Consider the following 17587-nt stretch of genomic DNA (forward strand, 5'->3'; position numbering starts at 1 on the left):
AGTAGCTTTTGTATGTAGAAATTGAAAAGCAGCACAAATGCATGAAGTGATACTCTATATTGATAACATAGGTTGTTCATTCTTAGGAATTTGTGTACACTTAAAAAATAATGGAGATTTAGATAATTGAATAAGAATTCTTTAGTAATAGCATTAGATGAATTGTTTTTTGTTTTGCTTTGTTTTGTTTTGTGGCTGAATGTCTCCTAAGCCTTTAGGTCAAATATATTGTATTTGTTGTTTGTTTCTTCACAAATGAAACTCAGACCTCTGGTATATATAATTTGTATATGTCTTCACTATATGTAATGACATTAAAATCAGCTCTATTGCAGGAATAGAGGTTCATTCCTTAAAGCAGAGAACTTTTTAAAATGCCAGTTAATTTCAGAAACTTGTCAGTTCCAGCCCTTAAAGGGTCTTGGTAGATTGGCTCTGTCCTGTCAAAATCTTAACAATTTCTTCTTAGTAACAGAAGTGAAATTTCTTTGTATCTAGAAATAAAACTAAGCTTCTAAAAGAGGTACTAAATTGGGAAATATGTTTTAAGTAAAATTCTATCCTTGTTTCTGACACAGATACCTTCATTATCATTTGATATAGTTAACCATTTCCTTTTTCTTACATTTCTAAATACAAACTTGTTGCCTGTCATCTTTTTTCAATCTACTGTGCTGGATTTTCCTCATCTACTGAACCTCACATGTTGGACTGAGGCCTTGCCATCTTTTTATCTTTCCTGTATGATTTATCCTAGATAATTACTCTCTACATGCTCATTACTCTCTCCTATCTCCCCTCATCTCCATCCCACACCTCTCCTCCAGGCTTCTGATTCATATTATCTAATTGCCTCTATCATCTCTTTCACTTGGAAATCTCATAGATATCTGATATTGGACATGTTCAAAATGTAATTATGGATTCTCTTGTCACTAACAAATATCTTTTCTTTCCCTGGTGTTCCAAATATTAGTAAACAATAGTTTATCTATGCATTTGCCCAAGCTAGAAAACCAGTTGGCATCTTTTATTTTATTATTCTTCAACCCAATTGTAAATTCACATTACCATTAGATCTTAACAGTTCTGATGTGGAAATATATATTGAATCTATAAACATATTTTTCTATTTGCTTAAAACACTATTTTTACCTGCAATAGCCTCATAAATGGTCCTCTGCATCCATGAAGAGCTCCAGGGTGACCTTATTAAAACACAAACCATATAATACAAATTTATCTCTGTAAATTCTTTAGTGGCATCTCACTACACTTAAACTGAATCCAAATCTCTATTGGCCTGTCTACTTTCCCTCACTTTTGCCTCTCTGCAGCTCTTCTTTCTGACACACACACATACACACAGTCAATATAATTTGTTTACTAATTCAATCAAATCATGTACACTATTTACCAAAAAAATTATTTCTGGAAAGCAAAGCACACATATATTATTATTCTTTGATTATTATCTATGAAATTTAAAATAATAATTGATCTTTGTACTTTTTCTGCAAAGTTCAAATGGTATATACAGAAGATGAATTAAAAAGTAATTCATATAAAAATAAAAATATATATCATGCTTGGTGAGTATTATTAAGACTCTTATTTATCTGGTCAAAATGTTAAATTTAAGTAGGATGCTTAGTCCTCAGCAACTTATTTTTTGAAAAAAATCATGTCAGTGTTATTTTGGAAATTGTTTTTTGCCAAACTCAGCATCTGCCTTTATTTGAAAACTTCCATTAAGTTGAAGATCTTTAGTTCTGGATGGGCCATGTTTTCTCCTTTGTGAGAAGAGCTTCACAGGCGATATATGATACATTTCTTTCCAGTAAGCTTCTCAAACTGTGTGCAGAGAAGGAAAGTTACTGCTGTGGCATCTGGAAAAAAATGTCTTTAGTCACATACTCGGTAGGCCTCTGCCTAGAAATTACAGATGTTTTGGCTAAATTCCTTTACTAAATTTGTTACAATGCTTCCATCAGTCTAATCACAACCAATCTCACAATTGGTTCCTACTTATAAGGGTATGACTTAAGGATAGAAATACATCCCTAGAAGAAACTTTTTTTCAACTAATATTTCTCAGCAATTTTGAAGTAGAAATGTTTGACCAGACATATCACCAGCAATATTTTATGTTGTTTTGTAATTGAATAAAGACATTGTTATCACCTGAATAGAAGAAAATCCAAGACCAATGTTTTCAGTTTATGCTATACTTACGGATGATAGATTATTTTGACAAGAAGTCTAGAAAAACAAACTTCTTAAAAACACTAATGATGCTAAGAGCATAGACCTATAAAAAGCATCAGCTAAATTTCCTATTGCTTCCTGACTGTGTCACATAATCACTTTACTTTTACAGAGAACTGAGTTTAAAAATAATAAAACTGTTGCTTTAATGGAAGCCTGCAATTTTTCTTCTTGCAAAATCTCTATAGTTTCTCTAAATTCATTTTGTGTTAAATTCTGCGGTCACTCTCTTATTATAGCCGGTGATTTATTATCATCATTATTATCATCATCATGAAACACATTGAACAAGAGTGGTGTCATGGTTCTGATATGATTTTATTTAAATTGTATTAACTATAGTAATGTATCAATATGTCATAAACTACAAGCAATATTATTCTATATTGATATAATGTTTGGCTCCTACAAGATTTCTAGAAACTATAATTTATAAAGTAACCAATAAGGATTAAAAGGAATATTATTTATGTACTATACAGCACATGTTTAAGCATTGTCCATCGTAGTTTGCAGTTTATAGTGAGTCATTTAGAAAGGTGCGGCATATAACTACTTAGGCTCTTGATTCTAAAACTGTTTGATAATATACCAGTTTGTATGAAAAGAGGAACAGAGGGTAAAAGACAAAGTGAAAAATCTAATACTACTCAGCATTAGAATCCTAAAACCCAATATGTATTTCTGGTAACTGCTTTGCGCTACTTCTAACATAAGTAGTATTTTGTCTTAAAAGCTTCCTCAGAACATACAGCTAACTATTTATGCAATGTCACTCAATTGACCCATAATGATATTTTACAAGATTGGCTAATCTAGAAATAATAACTTTGCAATACTCTGACCTCTGAGCTATGCAGAATTGAGAATGTAGTTTCCTGTACATCAAGCATTGCACAGAATCTCTTTTACATATATTGACTATCAGGTGTGGTATGAACATCCACTTCTAATTATCAAGGCAACCAACTCAACATAGATGCCAGTTAAATGCTATAGAATGTATCCAATAAATTATTCTAAGAATTTAACAATGCCAAAGAAACCTATAAACCCTCAAGAATGAAGGAGTTTCTGATTCAGGAGTCTCGGAAGGCAAGTTGAAGTGCAGAGTTCTCCAGATTGCCTAGCTTCTCCTCATAAAGAGAGGCCAGAATGTTGGTACAGGTTAAAGTGAAAGAAATTTGCATCTTCATGTGTTCATTTTATCTCCCTAAAAGGATATTCTACTTCCTTATATGCTTTCCACATATCAGACGCAGATCTTTAGTTTAGATCCATTATTTATGCTTTATTTTCTTCTCCCCTTAACCATTACTGTGTGCACTTTAAGCTTTCTGTCTAATTCTGTAATGAAATTAATTAATACCACACCTCCCTCCTACTAACAAATGTCAAATAACAAAAGCTGAATTAATTTAAGGACACATTGAAAAAAATAACTAAAAGCAGGGCCAGAAGCAAACTAAAAAAAGGTTTTTTTCTACCCTGTTAATTTGTAGGCCTGCCTCAGTTCACTGACAATGTCCTTTTCCAACAAATTCTAGATTTTGATGTATGTATGATATCTACAGTCAAATACTGATCTTTTCCATTATATTTAAGGCATGGTCTTTACCTTCAAACTGCTTACAGCCAGCCTAATTGTGGAGATACTTTGAGAGTTTATGTGAAAACACAAATAAAACTAGAGAGTAAAGGAAGATTTCTTGGCAAGATGACCTAATTTGAAATTTAAAAGAAGATAAAGTAAGGAATTAAAGGAAAGTTTATTCCAGACACAGGACTCATAGGGAAGGAAGATATATGTTTAGTGGAATTTATTAGAGAGAAAAGTAGGGAGAGGTGGATGAGATATATATTAAAGGACACTCAGTGTTCTACTAATAATTTTGAATATTATTTTAAATATTATGTGGAGATTTGGGAGAATCTTGGGCAAGGATGATTATATTACATTTAGGGTTCACAAAATTCTTCTGGGAGTAATATAGAAGATATATTGCAGGTAAAGAAAAGGTATGAATAACAAGAGGGAAGCTGGTTCAAAATAATTATGGAGATAAAAGGATGGATTTGATAGATATTATAAAGGTAGACTCTGGTTATTCCTTTTCAGACTCATAGAAGGTTCTTCATGATCAGCATTCTGACTTCCCACCATTTCCCCCTGGGATGTATCTTCACTGTATCTGCTATTTAAGACTAAATGATAGGAGCTGCCTTCTAGAACAATCATATTTTTTATATATTTGAATCACCATGTATAATTCCTATAGAAAAGTTTTCACTGTTAAATTCATTCAGCCTAGATGTACTGACCACCTATGCAAGCAAGACTTTGTGATTTGTGATATAAAGAAACAAAATCAGTACACACTAGAATGTGATGCTTGCCCTTGTATTTCTTAAATATAGGAAAGGAAGATGAGACACGTTGAGAACAAGTGTCACAAAAGTTTAGAAGAAAATTCAGAATGGTACATGATATCTACCAAGATGAGTCATTAGAAATTCATTCTAGGTGTTCTGTTTTAACATTACTTAAAAAGGAGACAAGATATAAGTGAAGAGAAATACTAGTGTTTATGAACAAAAGGAAAGAGTGGTTTGCAAAGGGAAAAGGAGTAATTGTAGATAATTCGTTGATTAGGCACAGGGTTCCTTTTAGGAAATATTGAGACTTAATGGAGTTCTCTAAAATGCCATCCATTGTGAGAGAAGTGCTAGTGCCCCACAATCCTGTTTTCTTCAGGAAAACTTTACACAGATCTAATGTGTCCACCAGAAGCCTATATATTCTACTTTACATCCAACAATACATAAATGAAATCAAATTCAATGTTCACAAAAATATATGGAAGTGAGCATTTTAAAATGCTATCAACATCCTTTTGGCCTAAGGATTGCTGGTGGAACCAAATTTTCTTTCATGATCAGAGTTTCCTTTGCAGCCAAGGTAATACCTAGATGATAGTGGAAATCCATAATGAAGAATTAAAGTACTAGCTATTGGTATGTATCTATCCATTCTTCTTGATCAGTAAGTGAAATATTTCACTATGCTAAACTCAACAGCTGCATTATATCAATGCATGAATGTGTGTACTTTCATAAACATGTCTACTTCAGTTTAGGAAATGCACAGCACTTCAAGGTCATACAGAGCACACTGTGTTCCCTTAACTCCAGATATCAAGGTTAAGGGGCAGCATTAGAGGACAGAAAAAAAAAAAAAGAAGTGGTGATCATTTTTGATTCCTTGCCTAAGGATATCTAAGTGCAAGGGAGGAAGAAATTGGGCTTGCGCTATGTTGTTTGTATATCATTTAAATTTAACTCAGAAACAAAATCATTGAGGAACAAATTTCTTTGCTGCTCATTTAATGTTAAATACTCTGCCAACTATTTACTCCATATTTCATTTAAGGTGAAGTTGAATATCTAGAAGAAAATCACTTCTGCATTGGCTTGCTGCTAATTAACATCATTATGTTTCCTTCTTTTCTTTCTTTTAGCTAAAGTGATCAGAGGTACTAAGTGCATAGCAAGTCAGTCATACACAATAACATTGTTTTTGAGCAACAATTTACTCTAGCTTTTAAAAAGGACATATTGTTAACGGGTTTTGCCAATACTGCTTTCGGATGTCATTAGGTTTACATGGATAATGGCAACATGGAAAATGGAAGAGTATATTCAGATTAAAATAGCAAATAAAGAGTGTGTCATTATTTCTCTACATCCATGTTTCTAACTTAATTTTTTTTCTTTACCATAACAACAAATTGACAATGCATTAATTTAAATGTTCAATTTAAGGCCAGCTTTAGAGTTAATGCATTTAAATTGGTAAAAGCAAAGATAACAGAAGGCTGAAAGCTTTGTGAAAATTGAAATGCTATCAACCAATTTTAAAAATTTTGGTTGTACCATGATTTATCATCCTTATACTAGAATAAGACTTATCCACCCTAGCTGCTGAAGATTTTAAAATTTTGAAAGCTCTGTTTTAATGCCAAGGAAAATGCTTGGGGAAATTCCCAGGGATTATCAGATATTAGTTTAACATCCCTCAACAGAAAACAATATCCATATTGAATCAGCGAACCAAGTTAAATTTTAACAGTTTTAGGTCAATGTTATTTCTGAGAACATTTCAAATACAATGAATTATGCTATAAAATGAGGTTTATGAAAAATATTTGTTATATAAGTACATATGAATATAATTTTAGGTGCTTTATGTGTATTATTTTATTTTACTTTATTTTAATTGGAGTAAAATTGCTTTACAATGTTGTGTTAGTTTCTGCTGTACAATGAAGTGAATTAGCCGTAAGTACATCTATATCCACTCCCTTTTGGACTTCCCTCCCAAACCCTCCATCCCACCCATCTTGGTCTTCACAGAGCACCAAGCTGAGCTCCCTGTGCTATACAGCAGGTTCCCACTATCTATCTATTTTACATGTGGTAGGGTATTTATGTCAAAACTAATCTCCCAATTCATCCCACCCTCCCCATTCCCCCTGTGCCCACATGTTCATTCTCTACATTTCTACAAATAGGTTCATCTGTACCATCTTTCTAGATTCCACATATATGTGTTAATATATGATATTTGTTTTTCTCTTTCTGGCTCACTTCACTCTGTATGATGGACTCTAGGTCCATCCACATCTCTACAAATGACCCAATTTCATTCCTTTATATGGCTGAGTAATATTCCATTGTATATAGGTACCACATCTTCTTTATCCATTCATCTATCATTGGACATTTAGGTTGTTTCCACATCCTGGCTAGTGTAAATAGTGCTGCAATGAACATTGGGGTACATGTGTACTTTTGAATTACGGTTTTCTCAGGGTATAAGCCCAGTAGTGGGATTGCTGGGTCATATGGTAGTTCTATTTTGAGATTTTTAAGGAACCTCCACGCTGTTCTCCATAATCACTGTATCAATTTACATTCCCACCAACAGTGTGAAAGGGTTCCTTTTCTCCACACCCTCTCCAGCATTTATTGTTTGTAGATTTTTTTGGTGATGGCCATTCTGACTGGTGTGAGGTGATACTTCATTGTAGTTTTGATTTGCATTTCTCTAATAATTAGTGATGTTGACCAGCTTTTCATGTGCCTCTTGGCCATCTGTAGGTCTTCTTTGGTAAAATGTCTATTTAGGTCTTCTGCCCATTTTTTAATTGGGTTGTTTGTTTTTTGATATTGAGCTCCATAGTTGTTTTTACATTTTGGAGATTAATCCTTTGTCCATTGATTCATCTGCAAATATTTTCTCCCATTCTGAGGGTTGTCTTTTCAACTTGTTTATGGTTTCCTTTGCAGTGCAAAAGCTTTTCAGTTTCATTAGGTCCCATATGTATATTTTTGTTTTCATTTTCATTACTTTAAGAGGTGAGTTAAAAAATATCTTTCTGTGATTTATGCCAGTGAATGTTCTTCCTACATTTTCCTTTAAGAGCTTTATATTGTCCTGTCTTACATTTAGGTCTTTAATCCATTTGAAGTTTATTTTTGTGTATGGCATTAGGGAGTGTTCTAATTTCATTCTTTTACATATAGCTGTCCAGTTTTCACAGCACCACTTATTGAAGAGGCTGTCTTTTCTCCATTGTATGTTCTTGCCTCCTTTGTCATAAATTAGGTAACCATATGTGTGTGGGTTTATCTCTGGGCTTTCTATCCTCTTCCATTGATCTATATTTCTGTTTCTGTGCCAGTATCATACTGTCTTGATTACTGTAGCTTTGTAATATAGTTTGAAGTCAGGGAGCCTGATTCTTCCAGCTCCATTTTTCTTTCTCAAGATTGTTTTGGCTATTCAGGATCTTCTGTGTTTCCATACAAATTGTAAAATTTTTTTCTACTTCTGTGAAGAATGCCATTGGTAGTTTGATAGGGATTGCATTGAATCTGTAGATTGCTTTGGGTAGTATAGTCATTTTCACAATATTGATTCTTCCAATTGAAGAACATGGTATATTTCTCCATCTGTTTATGTCATCTTTGATTTCTTTCATCAGTGTTTTATAGTTTTCTGAGTACAAGTTTTTGCCCCCTTAGGTAGGTTTACTCCTAGGTACTTTATTATTTTAGTTGTGATGGTAAATGGGATTGTTTCCTTAATTTCTCTTTCTGATTTTTCATTGTTAGTGTATAGGAATGCAAGAGATTTCTGTGCATTAATTTTGTGTCCTGCTATCTTACCAAATTCATTGATTAGTTCTAGTAGTTTTCTAGTGACATCTTTAGGATTTTCTATGTATAGTATCATGCCATCTGCAAGGAATGACAGTTTCACTTATTTTCCAAATTCTATCACTTTTATTTATTTTTCTTCTCTGATTGCCATGGCTAGGACTTCCAAAACTATGCTAAGTAAAAGTTGTGAGAGTGGATGTCCTTGTCTTGTTCCTGATCTTACTGGAAATGGTTTCAGTTTTTCACCACTGAGTATGATGTTTGCTGTGGGTTTGTCATATATGGCCTTTATTATGTTGAGTTAGGTTCCCTCTATGTCCATTTTCTGGGGAGTTTTTATCATAAATTGGTGTTGACTTTTGTAAAAAGCTTTTTCTATATCTATCTAGGTGATCATACGGTTTTTATTCCTTAATTTGTTAATATGGTGTATTGATTTGCATATACCAAAGAATCCTTGCATTCCTGGGATAAATCCCACTTGATCATGGTGTATAATTCTTTTAATGTTTTGTTGGATTCTGTTTGATAGTATTTTGTTCATGATGTTTGTATCCAAGTTCATCAGTGATATTGGTCTGTAATTTTCTTTTTTTGTGATATATTTGTCTGGTTTTGGTATCAGGGTGATTGTGGCCTTGTAGAATGAATTTGGGAGTGTTCCTTCCTCCTTTTGCAATTTTTTGTAAGAGTTTGAAAAGACTGGTATTAGTTCTTCTCTAAATATTTGATAGAATTCACCTGTGAAGCTATCGAGTCCTGGGCTTTTGTTTATTGGAAGATGTTAAATTACAGCTTCAATTTCATTACTTGTGATAGGTCTGTTTATATTTTCTAATTCTTCCTGGTTCAGTCTTGGAAAACCTTTCCAAGAACTTGTCCATTCCTTCATGGTTTTTCATCTTATTGGCCTCTAGTTGTTTGTAGTAGTCTCTTATAATCCTTTGTATTTCTGCGTGTCAGTTGTGATTTCTCCTTTTTCATTTCTAATATTATTGATTTGTGTCTTCTCCCTTTTTTTCTTGATGAGTCTGGCTAAAGGTTTATCAATTTTGTTTATCTCCTCAAAGAACCAACTTTTAGTTTTTCTGCTATTGTTTTTCTTCATTTCTATTTCATTTATTTCTGCTCTGATTTTTATGATTTCTTTCCTTCTACTGACTTTGGGTTTTCTTTTTTCTTCTTTATCTAGTTGCTTTAGGTGTAAGGTTAAATTTTTTATTTGAGATTTTTCTTGTTTCTTGAGGTAAGGTTGAATTGCCCTAAACTTCTCTCTTAGAGCTGCTTTTGCTGTATCCCATAGGTTTTTGGTCATCATGTTTTCATTGTCATTTTTTTCCATGTATATTTATTATCTCTTCTTTGATTTCTTCAGTGATCTCTTGGTTATTTAGTAGCACACTGTTTAGCCTCCATGTATTTGTGCTTTTTTTTACATTTTTTTTTCCTGTAATTGATTTCCATTCTCATAGTATTGTGCTCAGAAAGGTGTTTGATATGATTTCAGTTTTCTTAAATTTTCCAAGACTTGATTTGTGGCCCAAGATGTGATCTATCCTGGAGAACGTTCCATGTGCACTTGAGGAGAATGTGTATTATGCCACTTTTGGGTGGAAGGTCCTATAAATATGAATTAAATCTATCAGGTCTATTGTGTCATTTAAAGCATGTGCTTCCTTGTTTATTTTCTGTTTGGATGTTTGGTCCATTGGTGTAAGTGGGGTGTTAAAGTCCCCTACTATGATTGTGTTACTGTCGATTTCCCCTTTTATGGCTGTTAGTATTTGCCCTATGTATTGAGGTGCTCCTATGTTGGGTGCATAAATATTGATAATTGTTATATCTACTTCTTGGATTGCTCCCTTGATCATTATGTATTGTCCTTCCTTAAGTCTTGTAACAGTCTTTATTTTAAAATCTATTTTATCTGATACGAGTATTGCTACTCCAGCTTTCTTCTGATTTCCATTTGCATGGAATATATTTTTTCATCCCTTCACCTTCAGTCTGTATGTGTCCCTAGGTCTGAAGTGAGTCGCTTGTAGACAGCATATATATGGGTCTTATTTTTGTATCCATTCAGCCAGCCTGTGTCTTTTGTTTGGAACATTTAATCCACTTACATTCAAGTTTATTAACAATATGTATGTTCCTATTACCATTTTCTTAATTGTTTTGCGTTTGTTTTTGTGGGTTTTTTTCTTCTCTTGTGTTTCCTGCCTAGAGAATTTCCTTTAGCATTTGTTGTAAAGCTGGTTTGGTTTTCCTTTTTTTGCTGAATTCTCTTATTATCACACACATTAAAATGTACTCTCAATAACAGAGGACATATACCATATTCCTATAAAAATACTGTGTTCTAGCTTTGATTCAGAATTATTTAAGAGAAAAATATCAAATTATTGACTACAGTTAACATAGTGTCTATTTTGAGTCTCTGAAAAGAAAATAATAGCAAGTGGATTGAAGATGAAGACAAAACCCAAATGATAACCCAAATGATAGTGAGTTTTCCTTCTTTGTTTTTGGAGTGTTTTGTTTTGTTTCTCCTCTAGTACACATTATATCTGGAAATGGACACGAGGACACAGAGGGAATTCTAAAAGAAGCTCTCTAATTTTGGCTTGAGGAACAGGAAATAAAATTTCTAATTTCGAGAGTATGCAGAATCCTTCCCTCCCCACAACAACTTTTTTCTGTGTTCTCTTTTATACCAGTCTCAAAACAATCTTGTGGTAAAAGTGACCGTGGCAACAACAGAAGCCCACAAGAACCAAATCTTTAATGGAGGGAAACTATCATCTCTGATCAGTGGAGCTGTATTTCCAAGTTCCAGGAGTGAGGGGTAATTTTTCCTTTTTTTTTTTTTTTTAATTTCCCTCTGTCCTCTGGTCATTTAGAACTGGATACAGTTCTAGTCAAAAACTATGTGGCTGAGAAAGACAACTATAGTTCCAGCATTCTGGCTGGAAATCTGAAAAGGTGAGCCCCAGGGAACTGGAAAGTACCATTTTATTTGTTTTCTCAGGTTTTCATAACAAAATACCATCAACTGAATGATTTATACAACAAAAAATTATTTTCTCACAATTTTGAGTAATAGAAGTTTGAGATCAAGATGCTGTCATGGTCAGTTTCCAGTTAGAACTCTTTTCTGGCAGATGGCCATTTTCTTACTGTGTCCTCACATAATAGAGAAAGACAGAAAGAAAGAGAGAACTCTCTGATATCTCATTTTATAAGGACACTAATAAATACACTTTTATATAAATAAATACACTTTTATAAGGACACTAATCTTATCACATTAGGGCCCGACCCTTATGACTTCATTTAATATTAACTACCTTCTAAGATCTTATTTCTAAATATTGCCACATTGGGAGTTAGGGCTTCAACATAGGAATTTGTGAGGGGACACAATTTAGTTCATAAAGTCCAGGAAATTCATGTAGATGGAAGAGCTCAGGAAAGTGAGCCCATAACTTTGTTTTAGAACTAATGAGCTCATGCTTGAGTGACACATGTGGTAATCATCTCACAATGAGAATACTTTGAGAAATAAATGTAAGCCACCACCTAAGCACTAGACTGACTACCAGGTGATGAATTAATGGGATAGATTCAAGAAAGCCTTTGAAAACTGAACTGATATTAGAACTACAGCCTGCAAAAAATAGTTGGAACTGATCATCTGAAATTTACCACATCCTTTGCCTACTAAACAAAAAATATCATCATTCATAGGATTTAAATAAACCCTGGAATCTCATAATGCAACTTTCAAAAAGTCCAAGATACAATTTAAAATTATTCTGCATATGAAGAACAAGAAAAAATATAATGTTACACAGGAAAAGAAAATCAATAGACATCAGACCTGAGATGACACAGATTTTAAATAACAAAGTTATTAAAGAAGCTATTTAAAATGCTCAACATGCAGTCATGATTACTCTTTAAAAAATGGAAAAATAGAATGTACATAAGTGTATCAACTGAGTATTTTAGCACTGAATAATATAATAACTAAAATGTTTAAATAAAGAGAAAACCTTAGGTGGATTGGCCCAATGGAGATGACAGAAGAGTCGGTAAACCCAAAGGTAAAGCAATAGAAAATATTCATTCTGTACCAAAAGAAGAAGAAAAAAAGAATAAATTAAAAAAATTGAACTGAGCTACAGAGGCCTATTGGTTGATAAGAAAGTCTTCCATTTGATTCCAAAGAGTCCCAGAAGAAAAAAAGGAAAGATTGTGGGCTGAAAAAAACATTTAAAGAAATAATGACTAAAAATTCTGAATTTTGTGACAGCAATACAATTCAAAACACTCAGAAAGCCCCAAAGAAGGTAGGTAAACCCAAATATTAATGCTCAAACACATCATAAGCAAACTGCTAAAAATGCAAGTCAGAGAATCACTCTTGAAAGCAGTAAAAAAAAAAAAATGTGCTGCCTATAAGAAAACAACAATAAGAATGTCTGCAGATTTCTCATTAGAAATCATGGTACTGAAATGGCAGAGAAATTTTTTAAGTGCTAAAGAAAGAACTGCCATTCCATAAATCTAGAAATATTATAAGTATGCCTCATGAACATAAATGAATTAAAACAATTCTGAGATTAAGTAAAACTAATAATTTGTTGCCAAGAAAACACCTCCACCAAAATTGCAAAAAAAGCTTCAAGGGACACAAGGGAAATAATACGAAAGGAAGGTGAGAACATAAGGAATGAAGATAGAGCAATAGTGGCAATAAATATATGAGCAACTGTAATAAACAAGTGTTCTCCTCTTGGATTCTTTAAAATAGTTTGAAAGTCGAAAGAACAATTTAAAATATTGTCTAATGAGATACATATGTGTAAAGATGTAATACATAGACAACTGTCACATAGAGTAAGAGGATAAGCAACTAAATGATGGTAAGGTTTCTATGTAGACTAAGAAATATTAAGCATCCATATTGTAATACTCAGAAGAAGAACTGAAAACATTACACATTTTCATATAGTAAAAAAATGAATAAACAAATAAATAAACATTGAAAATTGTTTAAATTGTTCAAAGATGTCACAACAGTTTAGATAGTGTCAGAACAGTTTTGGGTGAGTGGAAAAGAAACAGAAAACAGTATAGGAGTATTCCAGTCCAAGATAGTGACATAGGAGGCTTCTGAACTCACTGTCTTTCAAAGATACATTAAATCTACAGCTACACATAGAGCAATTCCATGAAAGAAGTCTAGTAAGCAGCTGAGTGACTCCTATACATCAGGCTAATGAGAATATCCACATCAAAATGGATAGTAAATCCTGAGACATACTCTTGCCATAAACCCCATCCTCCATCCCTGGAATGGCAACATATAATTTGGAAGGAATTCTCACTCCCAGCTTCTCCCTGAGGAGTGAAGGGTTTGCACTAACATCTAGCACCCCAACATTTAAGACTTCCACCTGAGGGATGACCCCCAAAAGCACTAGTTCTAAGAAACAATGGGACTTCCTCCATGAGACCCACAAGACTATAGCAAACAAAGAAACAGTTCTTAAATGGATCACAAGGACTAGCTGTGGCTATTCCCCAGGGATCAGTGCAGAGGGAAGAGAAAAAAAACACCCACCTCCCAATCTTTCCCTGAAAGCAGCTTACTTACTTCAAATTCTGCTGCCTGAGTGTCTGGCATCCAATCAGCCTCTATCCAAGTGCATAATGAACTATTAGCAAGATAAAATAAGAAAACAATCCCATTTAAAATCACATCAAGGGGCTTCCCTGGTGGCGCAGTGGTTGAGAATCTGCCTGCTAATGCACGGGACACGGTTCGAGCTCTGGTCTGGGAGGATCCCACATGCCACGGAGCAACTAGGCCTGTGAGCCACAACTACTGAGCCTGCGCGTCTGGAGCCTGTGCTCCGCAACAAGAGAGGCCGCGATAGTGAGAGGCCCGTGCAATGCGATGAAGAGTGGCCCCCGCTTGCCACAACTAGAGAAAGCCCTCACACAGAAACGAAGACCCAACACAGCAAAAATAAATTAATTAATTAATGTCAGATGCAGGCTTGTGACATCCTCTGTCACATAGGGAAGGACGTAAGTCAGACACCAGCAGATAAGAAAAGCTTTCACTTAAAAAAAAAAATCACATCAAAAAGAAAAAATATACCTAGGAATAAAAACCAGGGAGGTGAAAGACCTATACTCTAAAAACTATAAAGCATTGATGAAGGAAATTGATGATAACAACCAAAAAATGGAAAGATATCCTGTGTTCATAGATCGGAAGCATTAATACTGTTAAAATGTCTGTACTACCCAAAGCAATCTAAAGATTTTGATACTGGCACAAAACAAACAGACACATAGATCATGAAATAGAATCGAAAGCACATAAATAAACTCAATTACCTGTGGATAATTAATCTATGACAAAGGAGCTAAGAATATACAGTAGGGAAAAGACAGTCTCTTCAATAAGTGGTACTGGAAAACTAAACAGCTACATGTAAAAGAATAAAATTAGAACACTTTCTCATATCATATACAAAAAAAAGAAAACTCAAATGGATTACAGTCCTAAATGTAAGACTTTAAACCATAAAACTCCTAGAAGAAAACATATGCAGAACACTGACAGAAGATCTAGAAATATTTTTTTTGGCTCTGTCTTCTCCAACAAAGGAAAGAAAAAGCAAAATTGCAGAAATTTAAAAGCTTTGCACAGCAAAGGAAACCACTGACAAAACAAAAAGGCAACATATTGAATATAAGGTAATACTTGCAAAATATGTGGCTGATAAGGCATTAATATCCAAAATATATAAAAAAACTCATATAACTCATAAAATAAACACACAATTCCATTTAAAAATGGACAGAAGATTTGCATAAACATTATTCCAAAGAAGGCATACAGATGGCCAACAGGTACATGAAAAATGCTCAACATTTCTAATCATCAGGAAAATACAAATTTAAACCACAATGAGATATCACCTCACCCCTGTCAGAATGGCTGTCAAATAACAAATGTTGGTAAGGATGTGGTACACCATTGGTAGAAATGTAAATTGGTGCAGTCACTATTGAAAACGGTATGGAGTTTCCTCAAAAAACTAAAAATAGAACTACCATATGATCAGTGATTCAACTCCTTTGTATATATGTGAAGAAAATGAAAAGACTATTTCGAAAGGTACATGCACTTCAATGTTCATAGTACCATTAATTACAATATCCAAGATATGGAAGCAACCTAAATGTCCATCAACAGATGAATGGATAAAGATGATGTGGTATATATATATATATATATATATATATACACACACACACACACAGTGGAATATTACTCATCCATAAGAAGAATGAAATTTTGCTGTTTACAACAACATGGATGAACCTGGAGGGTATTATTCTTAGTGAAATAAGTCAGAGAAAAACAAATATGGTATGTTATCACATATGTGGAATTGAAATAATGAAACAACAAATGAATAAAACAAAGCAGGAATAGACTAACAGACATAGAGAACAAAACTAGTGATTACCACTGGGGAGAGGGAAGTGGGAGACGTAATATAGGGATAGGGGATTAAGAAGTACAAACTATGTATTAAATAAATAAGTTACAAGGATTTATTGTATAGCACAGAAATATAATAACATGAAATGGAATATAGACTATAAAAATATTGAATCACTATGTTGTACACCTGAAACTAATATAATATTGTCAATCAACTATCCTTCAATTAAAAAGAAACTGGAAAAAATTTAATAAACAAATAAAATAAAATACTGGCAATACAAACTGCTGGCAAGTATACCAAGCAGTTGGATCTCTTACACATTTCTTGCGCAAATGCAAAATGTTACATCCACTCTAGAAAACAGCTTTATAGTTTCTAATAAAGATATCCATACATTGCCATTTGTCTGAGTAATCGTGCTCCTAAGTACTTACCCTAAGGATTTGTAATCTTACATTTATACACAAACCTGTATGTAAATGTTTATAGTACATCTATTCATAATATACACTGGAGAGAGCTCAAATGTCTTCAACAGGTGAATAGCTATCCAAACTGTACACATCAATACAATGGAATACTACTCAGTAATAAAAAGGAACATGCTATGTACAACAACTTGAATAACTCTTAAAGGCTATATGCTGAGTGAAAGAAGCCAGTCTCACAAGGTTGCATGCCATATGTTTTCATACATATGGTGTTCTTGAAAAGACAAAACCATAGTAATACAGCATAAATCAGTGTTGCTAGGGTTAGGAGTTAGGAAAATATGTGACTGTAGTGGAATAGCATGAGAGAGTTTTTAGGAGTGATGGAACTCTTCTCCATCCTGATCGTGGTGGTATTGTATGAATCTACATGGGTGTTAAAATCCATAGAGGTGAATCATCAGACAACATCAATTTTACTGTAAGACAGTTTAAACTGTTTTTTTCTTAAGTATATTAAAACATGGGGGAAACATAAATGAGAGGTCTAAAATCCAAAATAGTAAAAGGTGACTTACATTTTTAAACTTAATTCAGTTTTCCTGGCCAAAATGTTACACACCTAGGCACTAATGAAATGTATAGTAATGTGCATTAGTCATACAAATATTGGTGTCAAAGAGGCCATGTTTTTTGAATTGGATGCATATGATAGTGATAATTATAGATAATTAAGCTTGATATTAATGCCAGTGTAATTTGAGAAGAAAAATACCAACGCAAACATTGTGATTAATTGCAAAAGAAAGTTATTATCAGTTAATGCTTTTATATAGTTTACAAATATATGTCATACCAGAATATTCCCAATTTTTTTTTGATAATATTTATAAGCAGATAAATCTAGGAAGTGTAATAGACAAAGTGTATCTACTTAGCCTTCATTAATAGAAGTGATCCTTTGGGACTTCCCTGGTGGTCCAGTGGTAAAGAATCTGCCTTCCAATGCAGGAGACGCAGGTTCAATCCCTAGTCAGGGAACTGAGATCCCACATGCCATGGGGCAACTAAGCCTGCACGCCACAACTACTGAGCTCGTGCACCTCAACTAGAGAGCACCCACAC

The sequence above is a fragment of the Orcinus orca genome, chromosome 8 (assembly GCF_937001465.1).
Source record: "Orcinus orca chromosome 8, mOrcOrc1.1, whole genome shotgun sequence".
Lineage (NCBI taxonomy): Eukaryota > Metazoa > Chordata > Mammalia > Artiodactyla > Delphinidae > Orcinus > Orcinus orca.